We start from the raw sequence: 22,113 nt of genomic DNA, 5'->3' as shown, positions 1-22,113 counted from the left end.
AAACTCGAGTAGGAAGCTGCTTAGAGAGAATTGTCCTCCTGTATGTGTTTTCTACTGTTAACGTTAATTAAACCGTGAGAAATGTAGTGAACTCTGCTGGAAAATATAGAACCAGAAAAAACGTGAGCAAGAAGCTGCTTAGAGAGAGAGGTCCCAGTCTGTGTTTCACAGGAAAATGTTGACAGTCCAAAAAAATTAAAAAAAAAAAACCCACATGCTGCTGCTTTTCTTCTTGTAAACGGCCTGATTTAGAAGGAAAGAAGGCTAGAGCATGTTGTGACTTTACACTTTTGAAACCAAATACCTATTAGTGCATTTATTTATTAAATAAAATGTATTTAATTATTTTCTACATTCCTTATTTAAAAATATTTTAATTTGCAGCCTATGCAGACATTTTTTCAGATAATCTACATTAATCATGATCGAGGTAAAAAGTTAAATTAATCCCGATTTAGATTTTTTCCATAATTGCTCAACCCACTGATGCACTTTAGAGATGACAATAAGGGAGAAGAAGATGAAAGAGACCAATTATGTCCCGTCCCCAGCAAAAACTGTACATGCAGGTTATGCTGTTATATCGTCATTACCAATGTTGAGACCAAACCTACGCCCTTGTTTCAGAGTATGTGGTTACAGCATCTATCAAATCATTCAGATGGGATAAGTTTTGGTTCAAATCAGACTAAACAGTTCTACATTTTTAGTTTTGACAGATTTTATTTTGTTTGTGTTTTTATCAGGAGGGACACGTTAATTATTTATTATAAGCTGTCCTTTGTGGAAACTTAAATGAGCAAATCTTAAATTATTTTAATACAGTCAATAGAGTCTAACAAAGTGTAAAAAAATAATTCTTTTTAACATTTTTTACAAGATATATTCACAATTTATTGCTATTTTATTGATTTTTCCTGTTTTGTTAACTTGCAAGAGTTTCAAGCAAAATCACAAAACAAAAGTATTATTGTACAATTTGTTTTTTTTTATTGTTGTTTTTTAAGCCCAAAACTATAAATAATGTCAAAATCAATATTTGTAAAAAAAAAAAAAATTCTTTTATCACTTTTGACCATGAAGGACATTTTTTACAGTATTTAAATCAGCTATAGATAGAATTGTTTTACATATATTTGTGATTATTTGAAAGAAAAACTGTCAGTAAGGGACTGGAAATTGTGTCTCATTTGTGTTGTTTTGTATCTTGTCTTGTTTTGTATGTTGCTTTTGTTGTGTATCTTACTTACGTTTTGTGTGTTGTTTGCATCAAGTTCTGTCTTGCTTTTCTTTTGTATGTTCCTTGTGTCATTTGTTGATTTGTTTGATTTGAGTCATTTTGTGTTTCGTTTGTGTTATTTTGTGTCTCACTTGGGTATTTTTGTGTCTTGTGTCTGTCATTTTGTGTCCCATTTGTGTCATTTTGTGTCTTGTTTGTGTCATTTTGTGTTTTGTTTATGCAATTTTGAGTCTTGCGTCACTTTGTGTCTTGTTTATGTAGGTTTGTCTCATTTGTGTCATTTTGTGTCCCATTTGTGTCATTTTGTGTCTTGTTTGTGTTATGTTGTCTCATTTGTGTCATTTTGTGCCTTGTTTGTGTAGTTTTATCTCATTTGTATAGTTTTGTGTCTTTTTTGTGTCAGTTTGTGTGTTATTTGCATAGTTTTGTGTCTCATTTGTGTCATTTTGTGTTTCGTTTATGTAGTTTTGAGTCTTGTGTCAGTTTGTGTCTTGTTCATTTTATGTCCTGTTTGTGTTATTTCGTGTCTCATTTGCATAATTTTCTGTTTCATTTGTGTCATTTTGTGTCTGATTTGTCTCATTTTCCGTCTTGTTTGTGTCATTTCGTGTCCCATTTATGTTATTTTGTGCCTCATTTTTATTTTGTTTGTTGTTCGTGGTGTTTTGTTTGTGCCTTTTTGTGACATTTTTATCTCCTTTCTGTCCCATTTGCTATTTTTTTGTCCTGTTCTGTGTCATTTGTGTTTTTTGTGTCTCAATTTTGTCATGTTGTGTCTAATTTTTCTTTTTGATCTTGTTTGTGTCAGTTTGGGTCATTTTGTGTCAAACTTCTTGACTAATTTCACAGCTGATTTTTAAATCTTCAGATTTTTTATTTACAGTTTTTATCATATTTGGGGGAAAAACACTGCTGTCAGAATATGACTGTATTTTTGCAGTAACATACTGTATGTGTCTCCATCTTCAGCTCAGTATTTATCGCCACAACATTCTACTAGTGCCTTCTGATATCCATCTTTTCTTGTTAGTCTCTGATAACAGTGAAATACACAGACGTCCAGCCTCCATTAAGGAGAAAGATTCAGCCTCCTTCATGCCATGTTGCCTTTTCCTTGTTACCCAAAATGCATCGGTCCTGTGGGACCAGAGGAACAATTGGAGAATAAATCATGAAGGGCCTTAAAGTGTGCTGCAGCATATTATCCGGCTCTAATGAGATGTGATTTAGAAAAAATACCATATTTCTGCAGCATCATTTGTACAGTTATGCTGCAGTAAAAAGTACAACCAGAGAAAATAACTGTGAAAGCTGCAGATAAGCTGAGAATTATTGTATAAGTTCCCTCATCAGCTAATTCATCCCACCTGTGTTCAACTCTCATTGGCTAATTTGACACTCAATCATCCAATCAGCTGCCAGACAGCCTTACATAAGAGGAGGGAGCTTCATTGTTTTTCTGTTCTGAGGTCATCTTCTCCTTGTTTTCTCTCCTCATGCGTCTTTTTTTAAATTTTCTTCCCCCTGCTTGTTGAAATTTGTATGTTGTTCCTCCCATATGTCAGAAAGAGAAGCGCAGCGCCACAGAGATCTCAGCAGGAAGACGAAAACCTTTAAATGTTTTCCCGCTATATGATGTTTTGATGCATGTGACAAAGGCTGATGTTTGTCCATTAGGGCGCCGTGGCTCCGAGGATACTGCCTGACGTGTGAGTGTTTGGATGCATGTTGTGAAATGTTCCACAAAATCTTCCTCAAACTGTGGGATTTTCACCGGGTGTCCAACACACAGTCATGAACTAAAGTTTACATACACTTGTATAGTTTCCAGTGACTCCTACAACTCTGAGTTTTATGAGATGAAATCTTTGAAACACATGAAACTTTGCCACACAAAAACAATCACGGATTTTGGTTCATTTATAGATTTATTATAATTTTCTGGAAATATGACAAAATGTGGGTCAAGAATATACATGCGCAGCTTAAATAATCCATGTTAGTGATGTAGAAAACTGTGTCTATCTAAGTTTCTTAGTTTTATGGCCTCTTAACTTCTCTTGAGTGATTATGCTGCTGACTCCTCAGGCATTTTAAATTGAGCACGTCTGACCCACTGAAAATATGGAATTATGACAAAATCTGCTGGGTCATAAATATACAAACAGAAATGGTAATATTTGGTTAAATTTGTCTATTTTCACCTCCATTATGTTTTGTGTTTTGTTTTGTTATGTGTGTTTGGCTCACTGTCTTGCTGAAACATCCAACTGTGTCCAAGATCAACCTTCTGCTGATGATTTTTGGTTTTCCTGAAGAATGTGGAGTTAATCCTCCTTCTTCATTATTCCATTAACTTTGTGTAAAGCTCCAGTTTCACAGAGCATGATATTACCACCACCATGCCTGATGGTAGGTTTGGTGCTCATAAAAAAAACTCTGAAATCAGCCCTAAAAAAAAAAAAATCAAAATCCAGTACAATATTGGGACCAAAACTAAACATAAACTATTCTGAAAAAAAGTCAAAGACCTGCTCAAGACAGTGTGAAACCAGTCCTCAGCCAGGACCCGATCCAGTGTAAAATAAATCCTAAACCAACTTTAAATCACATCCAAAACCAGGAGAACCAAGACTGAAATCAAAGTCCAAGGAGAGTCCAAAACCAGTCCAGCACAGGGTCTGAAACCATTTTAAAAGCACCTCTAGAAAGCCACAGAGCATGATACTGCCACCACCATGCTTGATGGTAGGTTGGTGCTCTTGGGGTGAAAGGCCTCACCTTCTCTCCTACAAACATATTTCTGCTCAATTTTTTCTTCCATCTGACCACAGAAATTTCCTCCAGAAGGCCTTTTCTTTGTCCATGTGATCAACAGCAGACCTGAGTGGAGCTTTCAGGTTCTGCTTCTAGAGGAAGAACTTCCTTCTTCATGGATCCTCTCAGCTCATGTTGATGTAAAACACTGTGGACGCTGACAGCTGTGTTCCAGCAGCTTATCATTCATTCAGACCTGCTTTTTGATGATTCTTGGTTGACTCTTGACCATCCTGACCAATTGTATCTCAGCAGCAGGTGATAGTTTGTGTTTTCTGCCTGCTGGTGGCAGTAACACAACTGGACCATGAACTTTATAACAGATGATTTTGGATCTGAAGCAGCTTAAAACGGCTGAGAGTGACTTTCTAAATTGTTCAGTTCAATCATTTGCTTTTCCAGATCTTTGCTGAGCTCCTTCCACTTACCCACTGTAGTGTTTGAGTCTAATGAGTGGATCTAATGGGTTCTATTTAAACTGACTCAGATGAGTCAGCAGCTGTAGTCGATTGTAATCACTCACGATAAGTTAAGAGGCTATGAAACTAAGAAAATTAGATTAACACAACTTTCTACATCACCAAAACTCATCGTTAAAGTTGCTGTATGTAAATTTTAACCCATCAGAATGAATCATATTTCTGGAAAAACTTTAATAAATCATTGAAAGAACTAAAATACATGATTGTTTTTGTGACAAAGACACAAGAAAAGGGGATGAAAGTGTTCACAACTGTAATTTTATCTCATTGCTGAAAAATTGCCACTGTTCACTGAAATATGCATAGAAAAATTATTTTTTAAAAATCTAGTGCAGGCGTTCATAAGTTCAAGTTAATTTAGTTGCCCCCAGAGGCATATCAGCTATTTGAAGAAACAAACAACTGTCTAATCAGTGCTTGTCAACACCAAATAATCAGTCCCTGAAGAATCCAAACTTTCATATCAGTGCAGAATTTGCTGTGTAGTTTTTGACACGTTGACCGCAGCAGCAGCAGCTCTTCAGTATCTCCACAACAGACTCTTTGTCAAAACAGTAATTACAAACGGGAGCAGAGAGTTAGAGTATTTAACCGCCAAACATCAAGGGTGCTGGGAAATTATATATATATAAAAACCTGACATCTCATTACCCTTTTTCTTTATCTCAAATTATCATGAATTTTTTACTTCTTAGATTCTCGAGGGCTCTCAAGAACGTTGCCTCGGGCGTCAGAGCGAAGCATGTAGTTACAAGAAATTAACCTGCAAACAGAAAAACCTGCCAAAGTGAGATATTTCAGATATCTGTTCCAATGAAGGTTTAATATTCATCCAGTCGTTGTGGTTTAAATACATTTCTGTCCTTCGTGTGGGTGAGTCAGACCTTCCCAACATTTCAGTTTTCTTTGACAACAAAACATGCCCTTGTTGCAGAGCAGCAAATCTAATAATTATTCTGTCAATACGTGATAACTTTTGAGTCACAGTAACCTTGAATAAAGTCTCTAAGCTCCATTTTTAAAAGAACATCCACCATAAGTGACACCTGATCATCTCCAAGGTGAAGAATCCAGTCAGGTGGTGCTTTTCTTTTCTTATTTATTTACTTCCAAGAAGAAAAAAAGCTGTTTGGCATCAATTAAACTTCTCGTCTCCAAGATTCAGTCACCAGATGATTGCATTTGTGAAGAATCACTTCATGTGAAACAATCCAAACTCAGAATGAATCTCTCAGCAGGAGGCGCACTTAAGAACCTCTCCGAGGCTCAGAAAAAGAGTGAAACCAGATAAAAGCATCTCTGCCCTCAATTCTCACTTTTAATTAGTTTTACAGGCGTTTAAAAGAAGTTTCTTTTCAGAGTAATAAGGGTCATTCAAGAATTGGAGCACATTTTACGTATCATTCGTCAAATTTCAAATAATCATTGCATAAAACACTAAAATATGCAGTTGTTGTGTAAATTTGCTTGTCCTGAGACCAATCCAAAAAAAAAAAAATAGGAGAAAAGAATGTTTGAAAATATTTTTAGTATTTTTAGCTCCACCTAAAATGTCATTTTTCTCTTGTCCCTGATGACCAATTCAGTCTCAAATAAAACAGTTAAAATGAAATGTAAACCTCATTTTTCTTTTTTTTTTTTTTTCAACAATGTCTATTGTAATTGTGGGAACATTTTTTTTAATCAATATAAGATTTATATTATAGATAATAATTATTATGCATGGAACGTGTGTCCCACAACAACCCTGTTAGCAAAACCTTTTTAGCTGGCAGAAGAAAACAGTGAATCACATGACACGCTGGAATTAACATCATCAAACAGTTTTCCAAAAGAATGAGTAGAGCAAAGCTATGTCCTCTCTTCTATTTTTCATATTTTCACAACATTGTCAGCCTGCATTGAATGTCTCACTCTACCTCATGCAACTCTGTTATGCACATGCACATTCTACCGCAAAAAAAAAAAAAAAAAGGTTTTCCATATCAAAAATGAAATGATGTTTTATAGGGTCTTAAGTCTTTGTCCAACAATCTATTACAGATTTGAGCAACCTAAGCTCACTCACTTTTAATCTGGGCCTGGTTTAATGTGGTCCAGATGCATAAAAACACACAATAATCTCCATGTTTTTAAATTTGAACACATAAAATAATGGTTGTACAAATCAAAAATTGTTTTATAAAGTCTTTAGCCTTTGTAAAATAATCTATTCCAGATATGAGCAACCTAAGCTCTCTGGTTTTAATCTGGACCTGGTCTAAAATGATCCAGAAGCAAAAATTTTCCTGAAATCTCCATGTTTTCACACTTTGACACCAAAAATAATGATTTTCCATATCAGAAATTATGTTTTGTAGAGTCTTTATCCATTGTACAACTATTGAACAATCTATTCAAGATTTGAGCAACCTAAGATCACTGGTTTTTGATATTCACCTGGTTTATTGTGGTTGCAAAAAAACCCCTCAAAAAACGGTCAAGTCTCAATTTTTTGCGTTTTCACAAACAGAATAGAAATTTTACTCATCAGAAACTGTACGTTAAATAATCTTCAGTCTCTCTGTGACGGTCTGGTTCATCGCCTGTCAGTAGTTTTAATGTTGTGGCTGATCGGCGTATTAATAGTTTGTGCAACCTGTAGTTCCCTGTTTCGTCCACCAGGTGATGATGTTTCCTCTCTTCCTCATCAAGTCTGCAGCTCTAAAACCTCCTCCTGCTGAGTGTGTTACACTGAAGTGCTTCCCCCGCTGAGGTTGTATTTTTTCTTCTCTACATTTCGGGTCTATCTGATGCGTCCTTCGCATCACAAAGCAGCAGCGTCGGTGGACAGCAGCATCCTGTGGAGCTGACTGATCGTTTCAGCTCAACAGTCCCACCGAGCTGCAGCTTCCCGCTCCCATGTCGACTTTATGACCCTGCGAGGGAACAGAAACAGCAAAAAACTGACCTCGTGTGCACATTTGTTTGAAGCAAAGGCACAAAAGCGAGATTTGCTGTCGTGCATTTCAGGGTTTAAACTTCCTAAACATGACATTTGATTAGCAAACCTTAGCTTTGACCCGAACTGAACCAGCAAACCTTCAACTTACCTGCCCACGTTTTCACTTCAAAAGAACACAGACTGCAAAATATCTGTTTCATTCATTATATTCAGCCTTCAGTTAACAGGAAGGCTGAACAGAGCGAGCAGGAGGATGGTGATGATGCAGCAGAGGTCAGGTGTTTCTCTGCAGGTAGCTCAAACATCAGACATGTGCGGCTTTACTGACATCTAGTGGAGAGCAGGGAGAATTACAATGTAACTGACAGGTGGAGCTTTGAGCCAGTTTTACGGGCTTCTAATTTTACTGCAATTTTACTTTTAATTTTACTGCAAATGAGCTGAAAAAGTGGAAACTAGTACTAGCACTAATCCTGAAATGTCCTGTAAACTTCTCTCATCTGTAATCTGTAATTTGAGCTAATATTTCATGCAAAAGGTGAATTCAATGGAGTGTTTAAGCACAACAAGCTGCAGAATGATTGATAATAGGCTGTTAGAGATTTTGTCTCAGTGTTAAGAAGGTTACGATCCGGAATGGTGGAAATAATAACTAGCTTTATGTCCTATTTTCACTGTGTGTACATTTATTTTTATACTATCATAGGTGTTAAATTATCCAGATGATTTAATAATATATGCATAGAAGAAAATGTCAGTTAGATCTTGAGGCTCATCGTTCAGATCACAGATGTACAAAAAGCAAAGATTATACAAGATTTAAAGGAAATCTGACCTTATGTACAAAAAATAGCATGATCTTTGCCTCTAATTTGCTTAAAATTGGATTTTAAAATGAAATAAAATCAGAATTGTACATATTTGTGCTTTTAAAAATCTCTAAATCCTCAAACTTTCTGATCGTTTTCAAGTTTATATGTAAATATAAAGACTTTAAGAAGTGGACCTCAGTGTTTATGCTGTTTATATGGGAAAATTGGCATTATAGTGCAATTTTTTCAGTCTACATGGTTAAATTTTGAAGCAGATTTCTGTTTCACCGAGTTTGAACTTGAAAGTTCTTTTTAATTCCTAAAGATTTTTAGATTTTTTTTTTAGTTTTTCTGCAGATTCTTCATTCAGTCTGATGTTTCTGTTGCAGAAAGACATGAAACACTGGATGAATATGTGAGTGACTGCATTGAGTTCAAGGTGGAACACAAAAGAGGTGAAAATACAATCCGAACGAAAGCAAAGAATAAGAAACAGAATATAATAAATAACAAAAAAAATCAGGAGTATTTCATCAAAAAATGCCAGTCACATCACAGAAGAAATATTTACATGTTAACTGTAAAAACAAAAAAAATTATCAAAAATCTGTATTTTTACAATTGGTATTTTTTAACATAAGCTGTTGCAATATAATATTTTTTTTTTACAAATTTACATAAATAATTTTACATTGAAATTTTCAAAAATCTTCAGAAAATTTGTATTTTTACAAATAGTAATCATTGTTTTGTTTGTGGGGCTGCACAATGGTGTTGTGGTTAGCACTTTCGCCTTGCAACAAGAAGATCCCTGGTTCAAATCCCGCTGTAGGCCTGGGATCTTTCTGCATGGAGTTTGTATGTTCTCCCTGTGCATGCGTGTGTTTTCACCAGGCACTCCGGCTTCCTCCCACAGTCCAAAAATATGCTGAGGTTAATCACTCTAAATTGCCCGTAGGTGTGAATGTGAGTGTGATTGTGTGTCTGTATATGAAGCCCTGTCACAGACTGGTGACCTGTCCAGGGTGTCCCCTGCCTTCGCCCGAGTCAGCTGGGATAGACTCCAGCACCCCCGCGACCCTAGTGAGGATAAAGTGGTGTATAGAGAATGGATGGATGGATTTTACAGTGTTTAAATCAGCAAAAAATACATAATTTTTTTTCAATTTTGTGATCATTTGAAAGACATTGTGTGGTAAAAATTTTTCCCAGACATTTAGTGTCATTTTCTGTATTTTTATGTTACAGTATTACACCATTTTTAAAGTACTTTTTCTGACACCCTTATTGATTATTTATTTATTTACTTACGTACTTATGTATTTATTTATTTAAGAGTGTAGTTGTTGCTTTGTTTTCCTGTAAATTACAACACCCTCATGTCAGAACTTATCCTGTTCTGAATGTGAACATTATTGATCGCTGCGTCACTCGTTTTGGTGCTAAAGGAATCATCGGGATCAATTCACCTTATTTCAGCCCGCCCACTTTTAATTCTTCGTAGTTCCGCATTTTGTCTTCTCACTTCCGGTCAGTCCTTTCCGTTAGCCGGCTCCGCTGAGTTAAAGCATCAAAATGTCAACAGACACGACACCAGGGGCTCTAAAATGGGGACAAACTGCAAGTTTTTTTAGGAGAACGGATGGTCTTGCGTTCCCTCGTCCATCCACCATGTCAGTGTGGGTTGATGAAATGAGAAAGTGGCCGCAGATCTCATATGGCGACATTTTTAACTACTTTGTGCTATCCCTGGGTGTTGATGGTGTGGCTATGAAAAATTATAAGAGCACAGAGGCGTACCAGTACCTTCATAGCGGCAAAGTTGGTCGTGTATTGTTGCACACAGAAGATGATTGCGTGTTTTTAAGCTGTTTAAACCCGAGCCAGGCCAGCAGTACGAGTCACTTGGCGTGGGTGCTAGTTAGCAGTAGCGGCGTGGTGGAGACAACGGGATGCTCCTGCATCGCTGGATTGGGACGGTCGTGTAGTCATGCAGCCTCAATATTATGGAAGGTAAAAGTCCTACACCTTACTCTTCTTTTTGTCATGACTTGTTTTGCCATCATTATCATTATTGTAATTACTGAAAAAAAGTTTTCTCTATTAAAAAAACGGTGGCGCTTGAGACAGTAATATTTGTTGTTTTTTGCATGTAATACATGCTTAAAGTTGTGGGTCTAACGTCAAAATATTTGAAAATATGAACTACTGTATTTATTTCTTACATTGTATTTGGACTGCATTTAAGGCTCTATTACAGAGTTTTATGGATATAGCAGAAGTAGAAGTGGTAGTTTTCTTGCTGTTGTGGTGCCCGACAACTGAGTGACTAAAGAGGAAACACTGAATATGATTCATTGTATTACATTACATTCATTAATATTATATGGGGTGCCGTCTGTAAAGCAGCTCATTCTAAAAAAAAAACAGCAACATTTTGTCACATTTAGCTTCAAACCATGTACAAACAAGTGGTGTGATTTTTTTCTGGTGACCTTTTACAACATTTACTGCAATATTTCTCATCTTAGAAATATCTTAAATAGTTTAATGTAAGTATTAAATGTCAGACATAAATGATAAATATAAATATAAATGTTAAATATGACATTAACATTTATATTTAGCATTAAAAATGTTCTACAAATCAAAGGCAGCTGACATTTCATTGAACCTTTACTGTGTATCTTATTTCTCTATTTTACTAAGAAAAAAAGTCAAATTTAATGATTTAGGTGAAGTTTTTCGGCTGCAAACATCATCTTGTTGAGTTAAATTGACATGAAATTGGTTTGACAACTTCTACACCTTGAGCTAAAGTCTCCGCTCTTATCTGTTTAAAATAGCTGAACAAATAGAGTTGATCAATAGATTTGTGATTATAAAATGATATTAAATAAGTGTAACATGCAAAATCTTCCAAAGATGATTAAAAAACATAATTGGATGCTGTATTTATATTTTTCTTTGTATATTCATCTCACTTTTATATTTCACCATATTTAACTTTTGAAAAAGACAAACATTTGGACTGCTTTTTTGCAGTTTTTACCTTTTTTTTTTGCCTGTTATGTCATTCAAATCTTAAAAACACAACCCAATATTTTCTCCCCTTTTTTTGCCATGAAAATCATTAAAACAACCCAATATTTTAAGTCAAAAAAGATCTATTTTTTGCCTATTCTGTCATTAAACTCATAAAAAACATCTATATATTCTTTTTCTAAATCACTAAAAAAGACCATTTACGCTTTTCTTCCGTAGATTTCTTTCATCTCAGCATTTCACCAAATCCAGCTTTACAAAAAGCCAAATATTTGTCCTTTGTTGCCTGTTCTGTCATTTAAATCATAAAAACAAATTCACATTTTCTGTAAATCCGAAAAGAAGGCCATTTGCATGCTACGATTACACTATTCTTCAGTGAATTTATTTGACTTTTCAGCACATTGAATCGCTCAAACCACCAGATGTTTAGTCATTTTTGCCTGTTTTGTTGTTTCGCCTTTTAAAATCATGAAAACAATCCTATATTTTAAGTCAGAACAAAAGACCACTCGCATGCCACATTTCTGTTTCTGTAAGTCGTCTGTGTTTGTATCAGAAGAATTATGGCTGTTATGCTGATTCTCACCACACATCATAAAAACCACAAAGCAAAGACACCAGTTTGATATCATTTTCTAATTATATCTGGAATATTTAAAATGTGCCAACTGTGAGACGCTGATCTGCTGGAACACGAGACAGCTGTGATCAGATCACACATTTCAACATATCCCATGAATGGATGACACTTCTGAAGCAGTTTTCTGAGCGGAGGCCAAACAAACTCTTAGAATTACGATGCTGAGCAGAACAACCAGTCAGACATTCTGCCAAATTTCCAAGCAGGCCGAGTTCTGTGAGGCAGACGGTGGACCGGATCCAGGGTTCGGTTTCACAGGGAGATTTTAGACGGTTGATAGTGTTGGAATCCTCTAAAACTGGCTCTCAGATTAGTTTCATGTGAAGTAAACAGAATATTTTAAGCTTCAAACGTGAGTCAATTCAACATCTAAACTTCCATCCCGACCAGTACTCTCACTTTTTCTGTTCATCTGATTAAAACTGCACATGTCGGCTTCATCTCTGAATAAACACCGGGATACTTGACTGCAGTTAATGCAGTAATATTTCTGCATCCAGTCTGAATGGACAGTTACAACAACAGATCCTGCGTGTTTCTGTGGTAACACTTAGTAGAAACAGCTGACAAAAGGAGGAAACTTGACTCATAATTTGAAGTTTGCTGATAACATTGTGGAGAAACGGAAGAAGACAAAGACTGTCTTGAGTCTGCATAAACCTGCTGGAAACATGCTTGTCACTATTTTTTCCCCAAATCAAATCTGCTTTTGTGCTATTACATTCTTACCTGATTTTATCTTATTTCATACACTACTTATTTCTTAGAACCATTTAATTCTTAGAGGAGGCAGAAGTCTTAAACAGTCGTCCAAAAACGACTTGCATTAATTGATTTAAACATGTCGTCTGACTGTTTTAAGTCCGTCTTTGTGAATCCAGATGTGTGTTTGTACCTCCAGGTTTGATTAGTGGCAGGAAGTGAGACAGCATGTCTCTGGCAGCGAAGAAGTTTGTCCTCAGGGTCACTTCTGCCTGGACGGCGAATGGAGACGGATCTGAATCTGCAGAAAGAGCGTTAACACATTACTGAGCATATTTCAGTTGCATTCCATTTAAAAACATACAGGATTTATGTGAGAAAAGGACTCGTGATGTAAATATTTGCAGATTTGAGTCGATCAAGTAAGACCATCATTGGAAAACAGGTCCTTTTCAATCAGATAACTTGTTGAAATCATATATTCTGCCTAAATTACTGTCTATAAGGTAATTCAAGGGACCTGGTAGAGAAGAGAATATAATTTACTGTCTCCATAGAGGTGCAGGGCTTTACACAGCAGTGAAAAATGATCCCACCTCCAAATGCCTCCCCGGCGTTATTGACGAGGACGTCGACTCCTCCGTACTCCTCTTTGAAATAATCGGCCGTGGTTCTGATGCTGTTCAGGTCATTGACGTCCAGCTGGTGAAACTTTGGATTCAGTTATTCAGAGGACAAAGATTTTATGGCCTCCTCACCTCGACCACTGAAACAAGAGAAAAAAAAACCTCTTATTTACTGTCCCTTTATTCTTATAGGCAGCAGATCTGTCTGGAATTTATTTCACTTCATATTCTTTGGTCTTTGGTCAATAAAATCGTGAAATCAATACTGTATTTTAAGTAAAAAAGAACATTTGCACAGTGAATTCATCTTTTTCTTCAGTGTATTTATTGTAATTTCACATTTCACCATTTCTCACTGTTCAAAAAGCCAGACGGTTGGCCTTTTTATTGCCCGTTTTGTCATTTAAATTATAAAAATAACCCTAAATTTTTCTCTAAATCATTAAAAAAAGACACCATTTCCCTGCTGTATTTACATTTTTGTTATTCATGTTATTCATCTCGCTTTTATATTTCAGCACATTTAACTTTTCAAAAAGTCAAACATTTGGCCTTTTATGTAGTAGTTTTTTGCCTTTTATTTGCCAGTTACATGGTTAATTTGTATTTTTATTCATTACATTTATTTAACTTTCAAACAGCAACATATGTTTGCACTTGGAAAAATGTATATGTTGATTTATGGATTTTTAAATTAAAAAATATTCAACAGTGTTTTTTTTTAAAATCTTTTTATAATAAAGATGTGACAAAATCAAACAAAAAACAACCACATGTTGCTTCAGAAGGTTGAAGCCTCTTTCATTTTGCAGCTTAAATGCATTTTAAGGATTTGACCTGCAGATGGCGTCATTTTACGGTTTCAGCCTCTTCATCACAGTGTTTCATGTGATTCAGAAAGCTCAGTTTCTTCCATCACTCGCTTTGAGGTTCAGTTTTTCAGTGCTAAACTCTTCAATTTTATTCTCTAAGAACATTTCCTTAAAATGTCTGTCATTAATACTTAATAAAATATAAATTTAAAATGTTTTTTTTTCTGTAGTTGCTGCTGTAACACTGCAAATTTCTCTGCTGTGGGATCAACAAAGGTTTAATCAATCCAAAACTGACAAAAATGTATATATTTCGATTTCAAAACAAGTTTTTAGATTGAAATAATTTAAGATGTGAAATCCCAAATTACCCACAATAATTGTTTAATTATTGTTTAATTATTGGCAAGGTTGTTTAATGAGTCAGGGTTGTTTGGAGGTTTTTAATGACAAAATAGCAGCTTCTATATTTTTAAAGAAAAACAATTGACTTTTTGACAAGTGAAATGTGAAAATACACACACGGAGAAAGATAAAATAGAAACTTATTATTCAGGATTTTAATCTGTTGAAGTCAGACTCATTTAATGTCTGTTTACAAGAATGTTTTTTTTTTTACTAAACTGCATGTAATTGCGGCTAGGCAAGGCAAGGCAAATTTATTTATATAGCACATTTTAACAACGAGGCGATTCAAAGTGCTTTACAAAGACATTAAGAACAGAGGATGACGATTATTAAAAGAAAAACAAAAGAAAACATTTATGAAATCATTAAAAAAAGTCAGAACAGTAAAAAGATCAAAAACAAAAGTCAGAAAACAAGGGCAATTATTAAAAGAAAAACAGAACAGTAAAAAGATCAAAAACAAGAGTCGGAAAACAAGGGCTGTTTAAAATAACTGTCATAAAATAAGAGTTAAAATAACTGTTAAAAGTAACTGTCATAAAATAAGATTTAAAATAATTTAACCCATAAGAACCCACGGTGACACCAGTGTCACAAACACTTTGAGTGCCACAGTGTCTTCCTGTAAAGTTTCATGTCTGACCTTAACTCATTAAGTCCTTTAAGGAAAAATGGGTCTGGGTTCTTATGGGTTAAAATACTTTAATCAAAAGCAGCTGAGAACAGGTACGTCTTAAGAATAGATTTAAATGTGCTGAGAGTTTTAGCTGACCTACAGTTTTCTAGGAGTTTGTTCCATATATATGGGGCATAGAAGCTGAATGCAGCTTCTCCGTGTTTGGTTTTTACTCTAGGAACTACTAGAAGACCTGATCCAGATGACCTGAGTGGTCTGGGTGGTTCATACTGAGTCAGGAGGTCTCTGATGTGTTTTGGTCCTAGACCATTTAAAGCTTTGTAGACCAGCAGCAGGACTTTAAAATCTACCCTCTGAGTGACAGGAAGCCAGTGTAAGGACTTTAAAACTGGAGTGATATGATCTCTTTTCTTGGTCTTAGTGAGGACTCGGGCAGCAGAGTTTTGAATCTGCTGCAGTTGTTTGAGTGTTTTTTTTAGATAGACCTGTAAAGATACTGTTACAGTAATCAAGTCAACTGAAAATAAATGCATGGACCAGCTTTTCCTTGAGAAAGAATTTAGGCACTTAGACTGGTAAACACTTATTTCTACTCTTATTGTTGTTGTAGTTTATGTCTCCACCATTAGAGGGCATCAAAGTCACATCTAATACATGATGACAAGTTGTTTTTTTAATCAACAATAGATGTTGAAACTTTACAGAACACAAACATGTATTTTTAAAGTTTTCTATTGTCATTGAAATATAAATTTGTTCCTTCAATAGAAGCACAGTACAAAAATACAACAAAACCAATGAAAAGTGTTCAATGTGGTGTTACTGTGATGATACATAGTTAAAGTTAACAGCGTGTTCAGCCCAAAAAAGGACTTAGTGTGGTGCAAAATGAGAATACGTTACAGTGAGTCTGTGCAGAACCATAATAGAGCAAATACAGTAAAGTAGATGTACTGAAAATGTGAGTTTCTGAGTCTGTTTCTGATCCAAAATAAGAAACGTGTGTAACATTTAGGTGAATTTGTCAGGTTAAATTCCAGTTGAGCTACCTACAGGTCTCTGTCCGTCAGGTAGACATCTCCCTGGAACAGCCTGCACAGAGCTCGGACAATGGCCAATCCAATGCCCTTGTTGCTGCCCGTCACCACGGCAACCCTGGCGGACATGTTTGCACACAGATAAATTAATCAGTGTGTGAAAATTAAAACAAATACAAAAACTGGATTAACCTCAGTGTCGCCGTGCTTTATCCAAATAAAATGAGTCGTAAAGGAGACTGAATGGATCTGCTGGAACATGGTGACAATGCCACATGGGGGAATGAACAGCCTTTTCTTGTTTCACATGTAAACATCCACATAAAGGTTCATGAGAATAAACAGAGTGACATCAGAGACAAACGCTGGACTAAAAGCACATTTTTGTTCATTAAATGTTCAGAAATAGCACAAAAACACAGAGATGTCTAACAAAAATTAACCAACACAGACTCATTTCCTTTACACATTATTCTTACTGTTGTGTGTGGTTGCCTCAAAAGTGTGTTGAGCAGGAAAAACAATTTGTGTCAAAGTAATGAATAACGGCATCAAAAATGCTCCACATATCTATGAAGATCATAACATACATCTCAGGTCTGTACAGAAATGGAGGTCTGATGGCTCTCAGCTCTAAATATCTGACGTCATTCACTTTACTACATGTAAACATTAAGGCTTTAAAGAATAGAATGTGGTCACATCAGATGTTTAGACTGCACACTGCACTGTAAAAACTAACTCCAGAGATTTATTCTCACTATTTAATGAAACACATGGCTGCAATACAGAAAACAAGAATGAGGTGGTTCCTGTGTCATTTCTGACCTTCCCTGAAAATGTCATCCAAATCTGTTTTTGATTAATGTTGCTACGATAATAACTAATGAAATTATTATTATTATTATTATTATTATTATATTGATATAATTATTACTATAGTAATTATTATTATATTAATAATAGTAATAATTAAAACTAATGATAATTATATAATGAATATTGAATTTCCCTTCGGGGAATAATAAAGTTATTGTATTGTATTGTATTATTGTATCGCTAACAGACAGACAGACAGACCAATGCTGATGGTCATATTAAAGTTGTCTTAACTGAAAAATATAGATGCAAACTGTTAAGTGATTTTTTTTAACCAAAATTATTATGATGTGTGAGTGAAATCTGTGAACTATCATGTATGCTTTGTTACTGTCATGAAGTTTATCAAACATACATAAGAGTTTCGTTAATTTTACGCCATTCTTATTAGTTTGTAAATTCAGTTTTCAGTGTAATAAGAGGAAAAAAGGTTAACTTCTGTTCTGCTATGTTTAATGATGACAATTTACAGAATAATAAGGAGGCTTAAATTCACATTAAAGAAAATATCAAAATAAAATGAATCTCTTTGACAGATCATTTTCATTCCCATGGTGAATATTCTGTGTAATTTAAACTCAAATGTACGCATTCACTGAATTAAAACTGAATTCAAGTTGAGGTAACTTAATGACATTTTTCTTCACCTTGAATTCAGGATTTCAAATTTCCTCCTTTATCTTAACATGTCTGGACAGTTTAAGAAGGTCACCACTTGTAATTAAAAACATGTTTGATTTTAGGGAAAAATCTAATTGCTATAACTCAATGTAGATTATTGGTTCTACAATTCCACAACTTCATTTAGCAGATGCTTTTATCCAAAGAGTAGTTGAACATAATTTCTGTCTAAACTCAAAAAGACTGTTATAGTCAGTTTTATTGTTGAGATCAAACATTTCAGAATGCTGATGTCTGAGATAAAAGCAGAACTGAAAGCACATTTTAGTTTCTCAGACCCAACAGGAACACTAAAAGCCTGTGACCTCCAGCAGCAGGAAAACCTCAGTATGTGACAAACTTCTAACGAGTGATGGCGACAGAGAGACTAGAGCAGTTAAAAGATGCACCAACAAGAGCGTCTTCTGAAAGGTGTTTATTGAAAAAATTACCCCAAAAAGACACTAAATGTGTTGGATATCTGCGCACAGACTCTCTCCAATGCGAACACAATTTTACGCATCAGTCTTCAACCTTTTTTGACCCATGAGTGAATCTTCCAAGATGGCTGCCAGGAGTTTTCCTCTGTGAATCTGGCTCTTAGAATCTAACAAAAATCTATTGAATCCTTTCTGGTATTCTCAAATCATGTTTTCTGCTGACTCAAGTTGCTTTCCATTGATACTCTGTCTCAACATTATGGAAGACATCTCATCTGTTTGCTGAGCTGTTGGCTGTTGCCCAGGTTGGTAGGCTTTTGGGCCTAGAGGACCTCTAACAAACAGACCTGTCATTTTCAATTCTCATCAACTTCTGGTACATCCTGGTAAGATACATCATGCCTCCTTAAAATGCTAAAATATCCCCTTGTGAGGAGGATGTTATGGTTACAATGAGTGTACTCTCCCAGTTAATGGAGCAACAGAGAGAGATCTATAAGGATATGTTACTGCAGCAGCAGGACAACTTCAAATGCTTCATTCAGCTGATCATGGATGGAACTAACAAAAGATTGGATGGCGTTATCAGAGATGTACAGGACCTGAAGACCAGCTTGGAATTTACACAAGCAAAGTTTGAAGAGAATAAGATGGGATGCTCTGAAATTGAGGCAAAGATAAAGGCATTTGAGACAACTATAACTACTTCTAAGCAGGAACTGGATGCAATGTTCACCAAGTTGGACTATATTGATAACCAGAGCAAGAGAACTAACATTTTAATCGATGGCATTGCTGATGTGAAAGGAGAGAATTGGAGTGAATCAGAGAAAAAGGTGAGACAGGTGCTTTCTAAAGACTTGGGCTTAGATGGAACAAATATGGACATTGAGTATGCCCAGAGGCTTGGTCAGTACCAGGAGGGGGGAAGGCCAAGGAAAATTGTTGTCAGACTGCTCCGTACCAAAGACAGAGAACTGATTCTATCTTCTGCCAAGAAATGAAAGGGCACTAAGATCTACATAAATGAATATTTCTCTGAACCTGTGCAAAAGAGAAGGAAAGACCTGTGGCCTAAGTTGAAAGCCGCCAGAGAGAAAGGTGAGAAAGCTATCTTGAAGTATGATAAACTGATCATCATCCCCCGCGTCGGACAAGGTCAGTCACTGGCCTAATGAGTTTGATAGTGTATTTTTATCCTATTGTTTGTATATTTTTTATATACATGTATGTGTGTCTGTGTGCTGGACCAATAAGTGTAATATAATCTACCTCATTATGACAAAACAAGGGTTCAAGATGTTTAAACAGATGATACACATTTTTATATTACCTGATCTATTTTCTATCAACAAGGATGACCAGTATAAATAACTACCTAAAGGCTTAATCCTTGCACATATTATATATGTAGTCTGAGGAATACAATTCACAACCTTTCTTTATTTTTGCAACAAAATAAAATAGACATACTTATGATTTCTGAAACGCATTTGGGCAGCTGCATTGATAATTCAGATGTTGATATAGGTGGGTTTTCAATTTACAGGCATGATCAAAACAAGTTTGGAGGTGGCGTGGCCATTTATATATGTGAGCATTTTCCTGTGAAATTGAGACAAGACTTAATGGTTGATGATGTTGAAGTGTTATGGTTACAGGTACAACTTCCACATTTAAAACCTATTGTTCTTGGATGTTGTTACAGGCCACCTAGTGCCAGGATAGAGTATTTAAATGGTTTATGTAATATGCTGGACAAAGTGACTGAGGAAAGCAGAGAGCTATACTGGCTGCGTGATCTGAATATTGATTGGCTATCTGATAATTGTCCTCTGAAAAATTATCTCAAATCTGTGACAGACACTTGTGGCTTATCACAATTAATGGATCAACCCACAAGAATTTCCAGAAATAATACTGGATCTCTAACATCAAAATGCATTGACCATATTTATACTAATAATCCTGATATGTCTTCAGCACCTGTTTCTGTAACAGTTGGCTTCAGTGATCATAACTGCATTGCTGTCTCCAGGAGAACAAAGCTACCGAGAGCCTGTCCTAAAATCATTCTGAACAGAACTTATAGGGCATTCAATGAGGAAAATTTCTTAAACGAACTTAATAACATTAAATGGGATTTGGTTTGTGCCATAGATGATGTGGAAACCTCTCTTAATTTATTTATGGATCTTTTTATTAGAGTTGTTGATAATCATGCCCCGTTAAAGAAATTTACGGTAAAAGCCAGAAGTGCTCCTTGGATTGATACGGATTTAAAGAGCTTGATGGCTCATAGGGATGAGGCTAAAAAGATTGCTGTTCTTTCTGGCTCTCTTAAAGACAAAAACTTTATTGTACTTTAAGAAATCATGTGAACAGAGTGAAAAAGAAAAAAATATTTTCAAAAGAGAATCTCCGACAGTGGTACAGATAGTAAGAGAATGTGGAATGCACTCAATGAAATCATGCACTCATCAAAAATCTACTTGTACTTCTTTTGTTGAAATAAATGGTATATATTTGACTAAGCCAATACAGATTGCAAATTATTTTAATGATTATTTTATTGATAAAGTTTCTAAACAGAGAGAAAATGGATTGTACTGTTGATTCCGACTCTAATGAGCTTATAAAAAATTTATTATGAAGGATAAACTGTGTCATTTTGATTTCGTTTGGTTAACGTTGTGCAGGTGGAAATGTTGCTGAGATCTTTGACTGTTGGGGGTCTACTACTATAGATAACTTGGACAGTAGGTTGTTGAAACTATCGGCTGAACACATTTCTAAACCAATTTGTCACATATTTAACAGATGCCTGATTAGTGGTGTGTGTCCAAAACTTTGGAAGGAGGGTAAGATCATTCCTTTACCGAAAGACAAAAAAATTAACTTTCTGTGGTCCAAATAGTAGGCCAATTAGCATTTTACCTGTCTTGAGCAAATTATTGGAAAAGATTTTATTCAAGCAAGTACATGATTACTTTTCTCACAATGATTTAATCACAATATTCCAAGATTTTATAGGTCTGGTCATTCCACCTGCACTGCTATGACACAAATGTCAGATAGCTGGTTAACATCAATTGATGACTCAAGGCTAGTGGGTACAATATTACTTGACTTCAGTGCTGCCTTTGATGTGATCAATCATGATATGTTGATTTCCAAACTAATTAGTTATGGTTTTACTTCCTCTGTAATCAGGTGGTTCATGAGTTACCTTTCTGGGAGGTCACAAAGAGTTTATTTTAATGGTGCACTGTCTCGTAGTAAGTCCCTGGACTGTGGTGTACCACAAGGTAGCTGCCTTGGTCCTCTTTTATTTTCAATTTTTACTAATGATATGCCATATGCACTCAGTAAGGCTACACTGACTATGTTTGCTGATGATTCTACTCTGTATTATGCAGCCCCTACATGTCCAGAGCTTAATCAGGTTCTGTCATGTGAGATCAAAAAATTATATATCTGGATCAAAACAAATAAACTTATTCTCAACATATCAAAAACAATGAGTACTACAGTATATTTGGTTCCAAGCATAGAATATCAGATAATCCTACAATAAATATTCAAGTAAATGGCCAAACTATACAGCAAGTAAAAAAGGTAAAGCTTCTTGGACTTTGGCTTGAGAATACATTGTCATGGTCTAATCACATCAACAAAATTGTTGCCAAAATGGGTAAAGCTGTTGCCTTAACGCGCAAATGTGCACCATTTCTAAATTCACAGTTGTTTGGTCGTGTTCTCTGTACATTGGTTTTATGTCATTTAGACCAGCCTTTCTCAACCTTGGGGTCCCGACCCCAATTGGGGTCGCGAGATTATTTGTGGGGGTCACCAAAACATTTTTGGAAAAAGAAATTAATGTGGCGTCCGAACGCATGTTAAAAGGACAAGAGTTTTCTCAAACAGGC

At 35.5% G+C, this 22,113-nt stretch overlaps 1 pseudogene; it reads right to left on the bottom strand.

Annotated features, from left to right (window-relative positions):
• Window positions 1–5,837: 5,837 nt before the first annotated feature.
• The window catches only part of LOC127537406 (carbonyl reductase [NADPH] 1-like), a 28,391-nt pseudogene continuing 12,115 nt past the window's right edge, over window positions 5,838–22,113 (bottom strand).

Source organism: Acanthochromis polyacanthus, chromosome 15, assembly GCF_021347895.1.
Source record: "Acanthochromis polyacanthus isolate Apoly-LR-REF ecotype Palm Island chromosome 15, KAUST_Apoly_ChrSc, whole genome shotgun sequence".
Classification (NCBI taxonomy): domain Eukaryota; kingdom Metazoa; phylum Chordata; class Actinopteri; family Pomacentridae; genus Acanthochromis; species Acanthochromis polyacanthus.
This window is presented reverse-complemented; position numbering and strand designations above follow the sequence as displayed.